At 34.9% G+C, this 15,158-nt stretch overlaps 1 long non-coding RNA gene and 1 pseudogene across 2 annotated transcripts; both read left to right on the forward strand.

Moving 5' to 3' along the window:
* Positions 1-1,191: 1,191 nt before the first annotated feature.
* LOC110765365 (uncharacterized) lies at positions 1,192-5,037 on the forward strand (annotated as a pseudogene). Its single transcript, XR_015836310.1, has 4 exons — positions 1,192-1,810; positions 2,125-2,167; positions 2,618-3,855; positions 4,030-5,037. The product of XR_015836310.1 is annotated as an uncharacterized LOC110765365 (transcript).
* A 2,250-nt stretch (positions 5,038-7,287) lies between these two features.
* On the forward strand, positions 7,288-8,476 carry LOC148293990 (uncharacterized). The gene is made up of 2 exons (XR_015836341.1): positions 7,288-7,533; positions 8,092-8,476. It is a non-coding gene; the product is annotated as an uncharacterized LOC148293990 (long non-coding RNA).
* Positions 8,477-15,158: the final 6,682 nt, after the last annotated feature.

The following is a 15,158-nucleotide window of genomic DNA, read 5'->3' on the forward strand; positions in this document are numbered from 1 at the left end:
TTGGGAGTTATGATTATGACTTCCCCCTTCTTGGGTTGTACTTTAATGGACGACTTTGTGTACTACATGTTCATCGTCCATTAGCCCAATAAATTTTACTTAAAAACCTACATTATATTGTGGGTTTTTGAAGAGTAAGTAGTGGTTGGAGTTTTATTATAGTTAGTTTCTCTTTTAATCCCTCATGAATTGTTTTAGGCAACCATCTTATTAGGATTAGACTTAGAATTTTTTTTTAGGACCTTTCCTATTGAGAGGGGCGATAACATATTAAACTCACACATACTACACAAATGCTAGGACTCGAACCTAGGACTTTTCCTGAAGGGAGCATTTGCTCCGAACCACTACACTAGGGGTCCTTAGCAGACTTAGAATATTTAAAATTGGTAAATAACCTTAGTAAAAACTAAAGAGTAATAAATTACATTATTCTAAAGCCAACGAGGTCTTGCTTAGTGGAAAAAAGGTCTTGACTTGCAGACCAGTAATCTCAAGTTTGAACATCTATGACACTTTAACATTGGTAATGTGTGTGAGAAAACCTTCTCTCTTTTGGCACCAAAAAAAAAATTATATACAATACATTATTCTGAAATTTGGTACATGATGAGAAATTGGGTCTTTACTCACATAAAATTCTGACATAGTGATAAAAGTTCCCACAAGCCCAAAAAAGAATGAGTTTTTCACATTTAAGCCCATTAATAGGGCCCAAATTATACGAAAATTCTATAATATTCCAACTCTAAATAAAAGCCCATTTGACTTTTTAAAGAGACTAAATATATTATACAAGCCTTCAAAAATCTAAATATTACAATACAACCATCATATTTTTTGCTAAAATCATTCACACATTATTCAAATTGAAATATATATATATATAGCTAGACCTTTTTTAGTTTTTTTTCTTCAATTTGTAGTATTTAGGGTTTTTATATAAAATCAAGGGTTAAATGACAAAATAGTCCCTGTGTTTTATCTTATTGGCCAATTTAGTCCATATTTTTTTAATTTGTTCAATTTGGTCTCTGTGTTTAGCACTGTTAGCCAATGTGGCCCATTCTGTTAAAATTGCCGTTAAATAAACAAGAAAATTCTTTTTTTCTTCTTCTTCCTTTGAAAACCTATAAATTTTGTTGAAATTAATTTAAAAACATATTAAAACTTCATTAGAACTAAAACATAGCATTAGAAAAAAGATAAAAAAAAAGAAAAAAAGAATGGGCGAGGGGCTGCTCAGCGATGTGGTTGGGGGGAGTGGGGCGATGACCGCATGGTGAAGATTTTACTGGGAGATGGTTAGGAGTTAGGGATTGTTCTTTTGAGAGAGAGAGAGAGAGAGAGAGAGAGAGAGAGAGAGAGAGAGAGAGAGAAAGAGAAAAGGGGATGGGTGGGTGGGTGTGGCTTGGGGAGTTGGGGTTTTTGCGTGTGGGTGAGTTGTTGCTGGGGAGAAAGGGCGTTGCAGTTGAGATGAAATGGTGTTGTCCTTTGGTTTTTAATTGCTTTTAGCTTTTAAATCTTATTTTAATTTCATAATAATTTATTTTATAGATTGAATTCAAATATTTATATTTTTTATTAATATTTTAACAGAAATTGAAAACACATGGACTAAATTGGCCAACAGGCTAAAACACAGATACCATTTTAGCATTTAAGCCTAAAATCAATGCAAGAAATGTGGTTTTTCCCAAAAAGAATCCGAACTACAGCAAGTTCCGTTGCTCTCTCCTCTGTTATGCTCTTCAAGTTGGCGCGAGAGAGACCCTCCGTCTCCGTCGCTCGCAATCCCTCTTCATTTAAGGTTCGTCCCTCTCTCTCTCTCTCATGCCTTTTGCTTATCTAACCCAAAAAACAAAAAAGTATTTTCTTGCAGGTTTTCCAATTGGGGTGATTAATTATTTTGCTTTTACTATTACTCGAAAATTCTCAGTTTTTTTTTTTTTTCTTCTTAAGCTCTTAACCAGTTTTAGTTCTTAATATATGCTATTGTTGCTAGCTAGTATAAGCAGGATAAGCATAATCCCATTAAGAGTTTAAGTGTTGTCAATTTTTACTTGACTTTATTAAACCTGGTTATATGCCATTATACATTTACTGTGTTTTGCAAATTTTCAGGTTTTCTGCAGTGTTAAATGTAGAACTTAGAAGATTTTATGATGTAAGTGGCTTTTGATTCATTGTTGAATACTTCTATAGATTAATTTCTCTTACATTGCATTGAAGCTGTTCTTGTCTTTTTATTATTAAATAAAATAATTGCTAACCCCAACTTTTTTTAGAAGTGAAATAGAAGCTTTTCTGGCATGTCTAATTTTTTTGTTTGTTTTTCTTTTTTTGTGATGAACAGCATAAAATATATATATGTGTGGTACTTGCTATACTCTAACTGTTTACCATAGTTTTAGTGCAATTAAAATACATCCTACACCTAGGATCTGGGTTCTCAGCAGACAATATTATAAGAGCTTGTGTAGATTTGTGGACTTACGAAGAATACTAGCAAAATAGGTGTCAGTTACAGTATCACATATTTATCCTAATTGTTGTAAACAGAACAGTAGTTCTTGACTTATTTACGTTTATTTCTTTTCTTGATTTTTACATGCAGACGGATGGAGGGTGCTAGAATAGCAAGGTGTAGTTATCGTGCTGTAACTGTCATGACTGCATTGTCTGAACATAGTACATAAGCGGATATTTGTAATGAGATATGTTTAAGGTTTAAGGAACTTAAGGTAGGGAGTTATGAGCTGACATATTCTCTTCCTGAGCATCCTACTTGTTTGCTGCAATCGGATGCAGACATGCATTTGATGCTAATGTGTTTATCCATGTTGAAGATTAGTTTTGTTGATATACTGGTGAAGGATCTGGTGAGTTCAAATAATGAAGATGGTGATCATACAACATCTAATCAAGCAGCTTCTAGTCATGCAGCGTCTAATCATGAAGCTTCTAATCATTCAGCATCTAATCATGCAGCGTCTAATCATAAGGCTTCTAATCATTCAGCATCTAAGCATGCAGCGTCTAATCATGAAGCTTCTAATCTTTCAGCATCTAATCATGTAGCATCTTCTTCATGCATGGTAGAAAATAGTGCTATTGATGAGAATGAACATTTGGATAACTCCAGATTGCATTATAGCAATGCATATTTGTCTGAGGGTTGGAAGGAATATATTAATCATGAAGGTCAGAAGTTTGTGGATGGGGTAACCGAATTTCGTAACAAGTTGCGTAAGTATGCAGTTGGTATGGGATTTCGTTTTGTCTACCAAAGCAATGATAAGTTACGTGTTATTGCTGATTGTTTTAAAAAGAAATCAGATGGATGTAAGTGGCGTGTATATGCTTCACTATGTCAAGCTAATGGTTTTTTCTACATAAGGACTTTAAATAATGTTCACACGTGCATGGGTGTTGGTCGTGAGAAGAAAAGTAAAATGATTACTTCTATTGTAGTCAATAAAATCCGTGAAAAACCATCAATTAAACCAATAGATATTGTCAAGGGCTTTAAGCAGAACGATGGTCTTTAGATTTCTTACTATAATGCATGGTACACGATAGAATTGGCTAAGAGTGAAGTTCATGGTGATGAATCCTTATCTTATAGTCAATTAGTTTGGTATCGTGATGCTTTAGTGTCAACCAATCCTGGATCATCTTGTGTTGCGGAGTGTGATCCAAAGACTTCTTGCTTTCAGAGGCTTTTTGTTTGTTGTGGTGCTTGCATTGAGGGCTTTCAATGGTGCAGACCTTTGTTGTTCATAGATGAAACTTTTCTGAAAAGCAAGCATAAAGGGCAGCTAATTGGTGCCACGGGGAAGAATGGAAACCAAGGTATAGTTATCAAACTGGTTAACAGTTGCATCCTTATCCTGTATTATGATGGTTCATAAGTTACACATGTTTATGTATATATTATATGTATGTGTAGAGGTATATTCATATATACATATATCATTGAAGCACCAATTACTCATCTTTTGTCTTTTTTATATGACTGGTTTTTAGGATTTTTCCCCTTTGCTTTTGCTATTGTGTTCTCAGAAAACAAGGAAAACTGGAGCTGGTTCTTCAAAAATTTAGCTAAAGTTTTGACTCCACAAGGTAGGACCATTACATTTGTATCTGATCATAACAAAGATGTGATTGAAGCTGTTTCAAACATATTTCCAACATCCCATCATGCATTTTGTTTGAACCATTTGAAAGAGAAACTTGGATCTAAATATCCCCCTACAAATGGTAAATTGTTCCGGGATGGAATTGTTGAACTTTTTATGAAATGTGCTTATGCTCCAACGGAAGCTGCTTTTGAGTTTAATATGAGAAATTTAAAAGAAGAAGGTGGGGCTCCAGTTCAGACTTTTTAAGATAATCTTCCTAAAGAGAATTGGTCATCTGCTCATTTTAAGGGCAATCGATATGGTGAAATGTGTAAGAATGTTTCTGAATCATTTCATTCTTGGATTTTGGAGCTATGTGCGTTGCCTATCTGTCAAATGCTTGAGGGCATCAGGATTAAACTCATGGTCATGGTGTCTGAAAGAAGCTGTGAAGCGGGGCAGTGGTGTTCTGTTTTATGTCCTGAGATGGAGAAAACCTTGAGTGAAATGTTGACTGTAGGTCAGTGTTGGAATGCTAGCCGTTCCAGTGCTTCTGTCTTTGAGGTTCATGCTGAAGTTTCTGTTATGGTTGATTTGGTTAATCATTTGTGCTCCTGTCATGATTGGCAAATAAAAGGCTTTCCCTGTGCTCATGCACTTGTTGCTGTTCAAAAAAATTCTGGTTGCATGTCTACATTGATGATTACTTCAAGTTGAGCTACTATAGAAGTTACCTCCACTTATTATGAAGGGTAGACCAAGGACTAAAAAGATTAAATCTGTTGGTAAAGTTCCAAGGGCCATTGCATGTAGTCGTGGTGGTGCGGTTGCAAGGCATAATAAGAAGACATGTACTGCAAATTTTTTACTTTGTTTCACAGTATTTTCGTTGCAGTGTACATAAATTCTATGATGTGTTTTTGTACCTTTTTTCAACATTTTTGTTCATTTTTGCATGGTTCATATTGAAGAAATTGCCAAATGATTACTTCGTCACGAGTTGTAGTTCGATTGGTAAGATAAAACAGCATTGCTGAAGCAAAAGGGCACAAAACACAGAGGCACAAATAAAATGTTATATTAACTGATATCACACAGAACCATGTATCAACAGATCATTGTACCCTGCACTTTTCGCTTACAGCTTGGTTTTTAGCTTTGCTAAACGGATGACATTTGTAAAACGTGTTCGGTTGCTGTCTGAAGAAAACATCTTGATAAGCCTGAGTTTACGTTGTAAAATTCGAAAACATCTCAATCAAATTTCCAGTGTATTTAGAGAATAAGGAATGCTTAAGAGAAAATTACAGGGGCTGTTCAAGCTCTTCCTCCAACTTTCAACAGTGTCTTCAGCCATGCATCAGATATCAGCTTTCCAGACGAACAGGTAGGTCTACCATCCCAATCTCCCCTTTACTTCCTTAGTCTCTACGTACAGGCAAGATGGGAAGCTCTTATCTTTTTTCTCACTTTCTTTTCTATATTTCTCTATATTGATTGATTAAATCAGGTCTCTCTTTCTTTGTCCTAGTCTGTGCTTTTTAATATACTTCCGCATTTTTTGGATTGTCAGCTTTGATGATCGTTTCTGTAGGAATTTTGTTAAATTATATTTAGTTTTTGGTTGAATTTGGCAGTTCAAACTTTTATTTTTAGATGAAACCTAAGCGCTAATTATCCATCTTTTCTGCACTATAAAGGTTTTATTCTGTAGGTTTACTTCTTTGTTTAAGTTCCTAGCTTTATCTGCTGGTGTATTTGTTTTGTTTTTTTGTTTTTTGTTTTTTGTTTTTTTTCTCAAACAAACAGACATTGATGCATATTCTGGTGAGATAAGCAATACTGGAAAATTTGAGGTTTGAAATTGGGAGCTCACTCCTCCTTTGTAAAAACATAAAGGAGGAATGCAGCATGACTTTTTTGGAGTCCCAATAACAGTTTCCTTGAAATTTGATTTTTCTTTCCCACTTTACTCATTAGATCATGGATCTAATTAATTGTTTATATCTATATATATAAAAGCAAAAGGCAAAGAATGGTGAAACATTCAAAATACCAGAAAATGCCCTTGGTTAATGCAAACATTAAGAATTGAAATTATTAATTAAATGAGGATAATATGGTAAATTCACACTTTTCATATTTAAAAAAAATATAAATTAAAAGAAAAATCAGATAATGGCCTATTTTTATGGAACACAACTACCTATTATCTTTTTAATTCTAAAATAAATGTTAATTTTTTAAAAAAAAGTCTCTCGCAGGCGCGGAAGCGTGTGCAGAGAGGCTAGTACTGAATTAACGTTCAAGATATTTCCAGTTTATATCTGGGAATTCAATTTTTTTCTTATCAAACCTAAGTGGCTAATTATCCATCTTTTCTGCTCTATATAGGGTTAATTCTGCATTTTATTTATTTGTTTAAGTTCTTAACTTTCAATTTGTAGGTGTCTTTGTTTTGTTTTTTGCTATTTTTTTTTTCTTATTCAAACGAACAAACGTACGTGCATATTCTGGTGAGATGGAGATTTGGGTACCCTTCTTTATTGTTGAAAAGATGGAGGAAATAAGACTGGACAAAATTGTCGGGCTTATGCTCTGTATTGTTTTTGTTTCCAGTAAATGAAGATATTTAGCTTATCTAAGCCGTATAACTTGTTAGGCCATCCCCAATGGGGGCTCTAAAGCGGGCTGCACCACCCTTGGGCTGCAATATATAGCAACTTAAGCAAAAAAGTCATATCCAGTGGTTCAGTTTTAGGGCCTTAAATGATTGAGCCCCACCGGAGCTATACCCAGATTTATGTTCATGGTTGAAGCCCCTGAAACCCAATGGGGCCCACATAAAGAAAAAGCTGCCAACCCATGTGTTGTTGGTGACTTGCCTTGTGACTACAGCTCATGATACTCTCTTCTTGACCAATGATTGCTTTTCTTTGTTTTATATTTTATTTAATGTGGCCAATGAGAGGGATGGGCTAGATGGGTTTGTTTTTGTGTTTTTTGACGGATGAGACTTTGTTTTTTGGGAAATAGCTCAAAATGCCACCCATTTTATAATATTTTTTGAAAATACAATCCCTCCCCTAAAATTTTAAAACAATCACCTATAAATACATTTTTATTGTTCACTGTTTGCACACATATCACTTTTGCTGAAATTTTGTTTTCTCTCTATCGCGTCTCTCACTTTCTCTATCGCCCCTCTCACTCTCTCTGTCGCTTAGCTCTCTCTGTCTCCGTTGCTCAGGTCTCACTCTCTCTTCGGTCAGCTCTCACTCTCTCTTCTCTCTTTCACCATCGCAGGAAGCTCTCGGCCTCTCTTGCGCAGCTCTCTCTCTCTCTCTCTCTCTCTCTCTCTCTCTCTCTGACGCAGTGGTCTTCCTCTTCCATCATTCACCTGCAAAAGGTACTGTTCATCGTCAATTTGAATTGGTTTAGGAGTTTCTCTGAAGTTGGTTTAGAGTTTATGGGTTTCTATGAAATTGATTTAGGAATTTCTTCGAAATTGGTTTTGGGTTTATGGGTATCTCTGAAATTGGTTTAGGGTTGAGGGGTTTCTTTGAAATTTCCTGATTCTGATGATTCCTTGTTTGAAACATCGAATGGGTTTGTTCTTTGTGGATTGATTCTTGCGTTTGATTTGGGATTTTGTTGTTTTGCTATTGTTATTGATTTTTCAGTACTGTTTTTTGCTATCATATTGCCAATTTAGTGGTTTTGTATTGGCATTTTAGTGCTGTTGTATTGCTAGTTCATTATGGTTTTAATGGTTTTGGCGATTTATGCAATTGAAGTCTGTGTTTCCTATTTTTTTTTTCATCTAAAAAAGGGAAATTGTATGTGTCATTTATAGCCTCTACATTACCTAATTTGGTAAATATAAGGTAAATGTGATCATGTTTGTCAATTGATTTCAGTCTTCACTTATCACTTGGGAATTCACTCTGCTCCTTCATTGTTTTAGGAAATCCTTTATATGAATATGCACACATGGAAGCTATGCTGGAGGTGCTTGATATGGTGATCCATAATGTCGATGGCGGTGGCTAATTGCCTTACATGGCACATGAATATTTCTATTTTGTAGACATGGCAGATCAATTGTACTCAATTTGGAGTAGGAATATGCATCAATTTCAATTTTGTCAAACCAAATTTGGTAGTACGTGTAATGAATACCAGTAGGGATGTATTTGTCTTTCGGTTTTCAAATTGGGTTTTTTTTTTTTCGAGTTGCCGTCGTGGTTAGCATACTTAATCTGTACATTGTGAAGTTGAACTATTTCGTACAGCTCGATATATAAACATACTTGCTTTTTATGGAGGTATAATAGTTTACTTGTTTGGAATGTTGTGTTTGTTTCCGCTGAATTATGCTCATTTTTGTATCCATTTTTTACATTGGATCCGTGTGGTTTTCTTCATTTTTCTATTCTGAATCCAACCATATACATAACACAAAATTTGCATAACCGGTTGAAAATTTAAAGGTCAAAAAATGGAGATATGTCAAAACTGAAGAACAAAAGAAGTGCATAATTCGTTTCTGCCTAAAACGCGATAAACTGGTGCTACTATGGTGATACAGTGGGGATACAGTGACGATAAAAGGGTGCTAGAAATTGCTGTTTGTATTTATTTTGGGTTCCTTGTTTTGTTTCATTTCATTCACTTTTCTTTACTCATTACTAGTTTATAATTGGATGATTAGGAGATTAATTTGTGTCAATTATTAATATAACAATTACATATATGAAAAATAAGACGAACAACATATCATATCACCAAACATAATTACACCACCAAATATAATCATGATTTTCTCCAACCCTTCACCAAGCATTTGCATATTTATTCATACCATCCTTTTTTTTTTGTAAGTAATTTTTTCATTGTTATTATTTTTTTAAATTATTTGTGACACCGTGTTACAGTGTAATTATGATGCAGCTGAGTGCCTCTTTTTCAAAGGCACATTGTTTCTTTCTCTTCTTCTTCTTTTCGAATGAAGTAGCCTAAACCCTAAACCCATTGACAAGCCCTAGTCAATATACATACAATAGGATAGCAATATTAGGCCAATATACATACAACAGAGTAGCAATATCAGGGCAATATACCTGTAATACGATAGCAATAGTAAGTCAATATACAAGCAATAGGGTGGCAATATTCATACAATATATATACTATATAGTGGCAATATTAATACAATACACACACAATATGATAGACATATTAGGTCAATCTACATACAATACGTAGACATTCATTTCAGAATAAATTTTACACATGCAAAATAAATCGCCACCGAACCCTAACAATACTATCCAGCGAAGGGAAAACGAAGGCAACACTTTCACATCGCATCACCCAACACAACATCAATTGAACTAGCACTCACCCTTACCCAACTGCACAAAACGTGAAAAATGCAAATTTTTAGAGGTCCATCAAAAGATCCATGTCTTTGGCCTTCATCCTCACTGCATGCACAAGGCTATGATGAGCCATTCCCTTTCCACCCATATTCAGCACCTGCCAGACACCAACTACATCAATTTCGCTCCAATTGTAGTCTAGTGAGATGACCGAAGCATAATCTCGGAGCATCTCGAAGCCGTTGTTGAAACATTCAACCATTTCATGGTTATATTCTTCAGATTTTGTGAATTGTTGGACAAAATATTTCTTTGTCTCTTCCAATTTTAACTTGAGGGATACTAACTCTTTTCTCCGACTTAGTGCTTTTAGAGTTTGCTTCACTTCTCCAGCATATGCTTTGTTCAACTTGTTGGCCAAGTTTCCCATAACTTGGCCATGAATATCACATTTGAATAAACATAATAAAACCGGAAAGAGGGGAGAGAAGAGACAGAAGACAGAAGACAAGATGTTTTACATGGGTTGCCCATCAGGCCCATGCTCATATGCAAGGAACATAAATACTATAAGCATAATATGAAGTGCAAACGTTGAGGCCCCTATCAAATTCCACTTCCCTCAATGTTTTGATACTTGCTTTTATACCACTGTTACAGATCCAAATAATGGCTTCCTACTCCATATGTAATTTCACAATAAACATATATACACAGATGTATATGTTGTCGTTCTAATATATTTCAATATCTTGAAGAATGACCTACTGAAATTTCTAAGCATTGGATGCCACAAATTAGGGAATGTAGAGACTATAAATGACACATACAATTTCCCTTCTTTAGATGAAAAAAAACAACAGGAAACACATACTTCAATTGCATAAATCGCCAAAACCATTAAAACCATAATGAACTAGCAATACAATAGCACTCAAATGACAATACAAAACCACTAAATTGGCAACACGAATGCAAAAAACAGCACTGAAACATCAATAACAACAGCAAAACAACAGAATCCCAAATCAAATGCAAGAATCAATCCACAAAGAACAAACCCATTCAATGTTTCAAACAAGGAATCATCAGAATCAGAAAATTTCAAAGAAACCCTTCAACCCTAAACCAATTTCAGAGATACCCATAAACCCTAAACCAATTTCAAAGAAATCCCTAAACCAATTTCATAGAAACCCATAAACCCTAAACCAACTTCAGAGAAGCTCCTAAACCAATTCAAATTGACGATGAACAATACCTTTTGCAGGTGAATGATGGAAGAGAAAGACCACTGCGTCAGAGAGAGAGAGAGAGAGAGAGAGAGAGAGAGAGAGAGAGAGCTGTGCAAGAGAGGCCGAGAGCTTCCCGCGATGGTGAAAGAGAGAAGAGAGAGTGAGACCTGAGCAACGGAGACAGAGAAAGCTGAGCGACAGAGAGAGTGAGAGGGGCGATAGAGAGAAAACAAAATTTCAGCAAAAGTGATACGTGTGCAATCAGTGAACAAAAAAAATGTATTTATATGTGATAGTTTTAAAATTTTAGGGGAGGGGTGGTATTTTCAAAAAAAAAAAAAAAATGTGTGGCATTTTGAGCTATTTCCCTTGTTTTTTTTTCCAAGGCAACAAGAATAAACTCTATTTGGAAGGAGTTTATTCTTTCCCCAAATTGTAGAGATTGAGTCCATTAGGGATTTGATTGGAATCAAATCTTCTAATTTGATGATGATATCTCCAAATTGGGATAATATCTAAATTGGTGATATTATCTTATTAAATAAAGATAATATCTCATATTTAAGATGTTATTCCTATTTTTAGTATTAAATAAATAGGCTCAATTAACTAACCTAGGGGATATTATTCTTGTCCACATGGCGTCTTGTGATTGGAGACCGAAATATTTGCTCCCACAAAGTGTATGGTCCAATTATGTATAATAGGTCATTATTTTTTTGGGGGTAACATTTAATTGTTTTGACAGATTTCTTTAGATTCAGGATTGAGTTGCTTTGTGTCTACGTTGCTGTATGATTTTTGGATTAAGCCCTGGATGTGTTCACGTGGATTTCAGCTGGATAAGTCCTCAACCGTGGTACCCTGGTAGAAACTGATAAAGGGTGAAAGATGCGCATAGGTTTTCCTCACCTAGTAAAAGGAGTGTTTTAGGGCCCCAACAATTATATCCAGCGTTTTTATGATCTTCGTGTTCATGAATATATTATGCAAAAACGTGCAACAACATAAATTATAGGCCACCAACCAAATATGAGTGGCCTAATCTAACTCCAATTTTAGAAGAGCCTTTGAATGATTGGCATTCCCCTTGGATTTAGTCTGTTCCTTAGTTCTTTTTTTCATTGATTTATCTCTCATTTTTGACCAAAAAATTGCAAAGCAGTAGTAGCATTTGTTGATTATATCCCCTTCAAGAACAAATGCAAATAAGGAAATGCCCATGTGAGAGAAGCTAGTAAGAAACAAATTAAAGGTTTCCACTTCAAGAACAATAAAATGGCAACTTTAAACCTTCATCAACTGTAATTAATAAAGGAGCATCTACTGGTAGGAAAACGCCAAGTGGACTACATATTTTTTTCTTTTTTTTATACAAGAAATAATCTATTTATTAATCTAAACTACGGGGAAGGGGATTTGAACTCAGGTGCAGAGTGGGGAGCAAATCCGCTCTAGCCAACTTGACTAAGCCCATATCCGTCAAATGGCCTACATTTTTGTACCACATTATGTGACAAGTAATGTGTACAAACCATGTCAATTAATGTTGGATGTATGTAGCAAGGCAAGGAGCTTGTAGCTGAAGTAGTTAAGAGCATTTAGTCCTTCACTCAAGGTCTTAGGTGCGATTCCCCCTTCCTCCAATATCGCTTGTATCAAAATGTTGGATGTGACATGTCATGTGTCATGTCTGAATCAATCTCATTAAAGGAAAAGTTAGTTGTATGCATCACTTGCCACACCACAACATGTGGTGTATGAATATGGTGTCCCAAGCCTTACTCTTAAGACTAAGTCCCAGAAAGCAACACTTTTTAACATAGTCAAAAGATTGTCTTTGGTGCCATTTTGACCAGTTCAATGAAAAGCGAAAAGAAGTTTTGATATGAACATATCGATCGAATTATCGATCTTGAAAGGTGTTAGCACTACTACAAAAAACGAAATAGACGACGGGGATCCACTGTCGTTGTAATGCTTTGAAAACCATCGTTAAATCGACCGCCATCTTTTTGGGTGTCAAACTACGACGGCTTTTCACCGTCGTTGTTTATTTGTAAAGAGGACGGTTTTTAAAGAAAATCGTCGTTGTTTAGAGGTAAAGATCGTTAATTATAGGAGGAAAGACGACGGTTTTATTAAAAACCGTCGTGTATTCTAGGTTAAGATGACGGTTTTTTATGAAAACCGTCATCTTTACATATAATAGACGACCCTTTTTTTAAAAACCGTCATATTTACTTCACAATAGACGACCTTTTTTTAAAAAAAACCCGTCATCTTTACATATAATAGACGACCCTTTTTTTAAAAACCATCTTCTTTACATATAATAGACGACCCTTTTTATAAAACCGTCGTTAATTATCTGTAAAGACCATGATTTATTATGAAAACCGTCGTCTAATAAGTTCCCAAACTGCTACATTTTAGTTCATTTTGATTTCATATGATGCTAGACAACGATTTTAACTGGAAAACCAACCATAATTCTTTCATAAAACTTGAAGATTCAATAGTTATTACATAGTTAACCAATCTTCATTCTACAACAAACAAAATTCCTACCAATTAAGTAGTACAATCTTTTGCTAACAAGACCTACGTACTCCTAATCCAAGCCTTCCTCATCCAAACAGACAAATGATGCACAACTGAAGTCTCCTCCATCATCCCTGTAAATAAATCAAAATGGCAAAGAGAGAAAAAAAAAGCTAAGATTATAAACATATAAAATTAGGTGGAAGAGAAATTTTACCATTGTACCATATTTCCATAGAAAATTTGTAAAATGAGCATAAAATAGACCATCGAGAACCTGCAAAAGGAAAAATATATAAAGAAAATGATGGTGAAAAGAGAAGGTAACAAATTTTCAACAACAAAAAAACATACGACTCACATAGAAAACCTGCAAAAGAAAAAGTTATAAATCTGCAAGCTTCCTCCTCATCTCCTGAGAACCAAATCAGAAAATCTAAAAAGAAACCAGAAATAAAAAAAGTACGTAAACAAACCAGACAAATCAAGAGAGACAAAAATTCTGAAATCAGGGAGACAAAGAACATACCAGAAACGCAAAGAGACTAATCCAGAATTCACTAGCAAGATATAGAAGGGTATTGAGAGATTAGGTCACTTTCAAATCAAACCTTTCATGAGGGTGTTTTAGAGAGCTCAGGAGGGTTTCAAGGAGGAAGAGATAAGGTTTTTAGAGACGAGGGAAAATCTGAAAATTTGTCGAGTGCGAATTCACTTAAGCGGCCTTTTTTTTAGCGTGTTTTAAAAGACGGCGCTTGTTAATGAGAGATAAGGTTTTCAAAGACGGGGGAAAATTTGAAAATTTGTCGAGCGCAAATTCACTTAAGCAGCCTTTTTTTAGCGTGTTTTAAAAGACGACGGTTTTTTTTTAAAAAACCGTCATCTGTACATATAATAGACGACCCTTTTTTTAAAAAAAAAAACCGTCGTCTTTACATATAATAGACGACCCTTTTTAAAAAAAAACCGTCATCTTTACTTCACAATGGACGACCCTTTTTAAAAAAAAATCGTCATCTTTACATATAATAGAAGACCCTTTTAAAAAAAAAACCGTCATCTTTACATATAATAGACGACCCTTTTTATAAAAAAAACTGTCATCTTTACTTCACAATAGACGACCCTTCTTTAAAAAAAACGGTCATCTTTACATATAATAGACAACAGTTCTTTCAAAACAACCATGTCTTTACCAAAAAAAGGACACTTGATTTTTAAAAGACGACGCTTGTCATACCTGCTGTCGTTGTTTTTTGGTCAGATTTTAACTGTGAAGAAAACCTTTTTAATAAGACGACGCTTTTTTATTTGTGTGCGTCGTTATAAAAAAATATTCAACAGTACCTCCGTTTTTTAGTTGTTTAAGTCACTTATCCACGACGGTTTTTTTGTTACCGTCGTCTTTTTAAACACAACGACGGTTTTGTCTTCTACCGTCGTCTTTTTCTAGTCGTCTTTTTCACTTTTTGTAGTAGTGTAGGTTGTAAATAAAAGAAGTTTTGTAGATTTTAACAAAATATAAAGAAGAAACGTAGAAAACAGGGTAGGCTTAAGCCAGCACCTCTTGTAGAAGAAATTACATCCAGCCAATTCCCATATATATATTATCAATCAGGGCGGTCAGCATCTCACAATTTTCTTCGGAGAGAGACATGTGAAGTCGCTTTGGTTCTCTTGACTGCCAAATGGACAAACGCGTATAATAGGTCAACAAGTCAAAGTCGATGCCTCTATGTTTACGTTTTCATGAAGGTCTTGTCAATCCAAGAAATCTTGCTAGTCAAAGTCAGTCATTTTCTTTGACGGTGTATGGGGTAATTTTGTCAATCCAAAACCCTTGAGTGTAAAAGGTCGTTTGAAACTCTCCT

The sequence above is a fragment of the Prunus avium genome, chromosome 6 (assembly GCF_965620075.1).
Source record: "Prunus avium chromosome 6, drPruAviu1.hap1.1, whole genome shotgun sequence".
In the NCBI taxonomy this organism is placed as follows: domain Eukaryota; kingdom Viridiplantae; phylum Streptophyta; class Magnoliopsida; order Rosales; family Rosaceae; genus Prunus; species Prunus avium.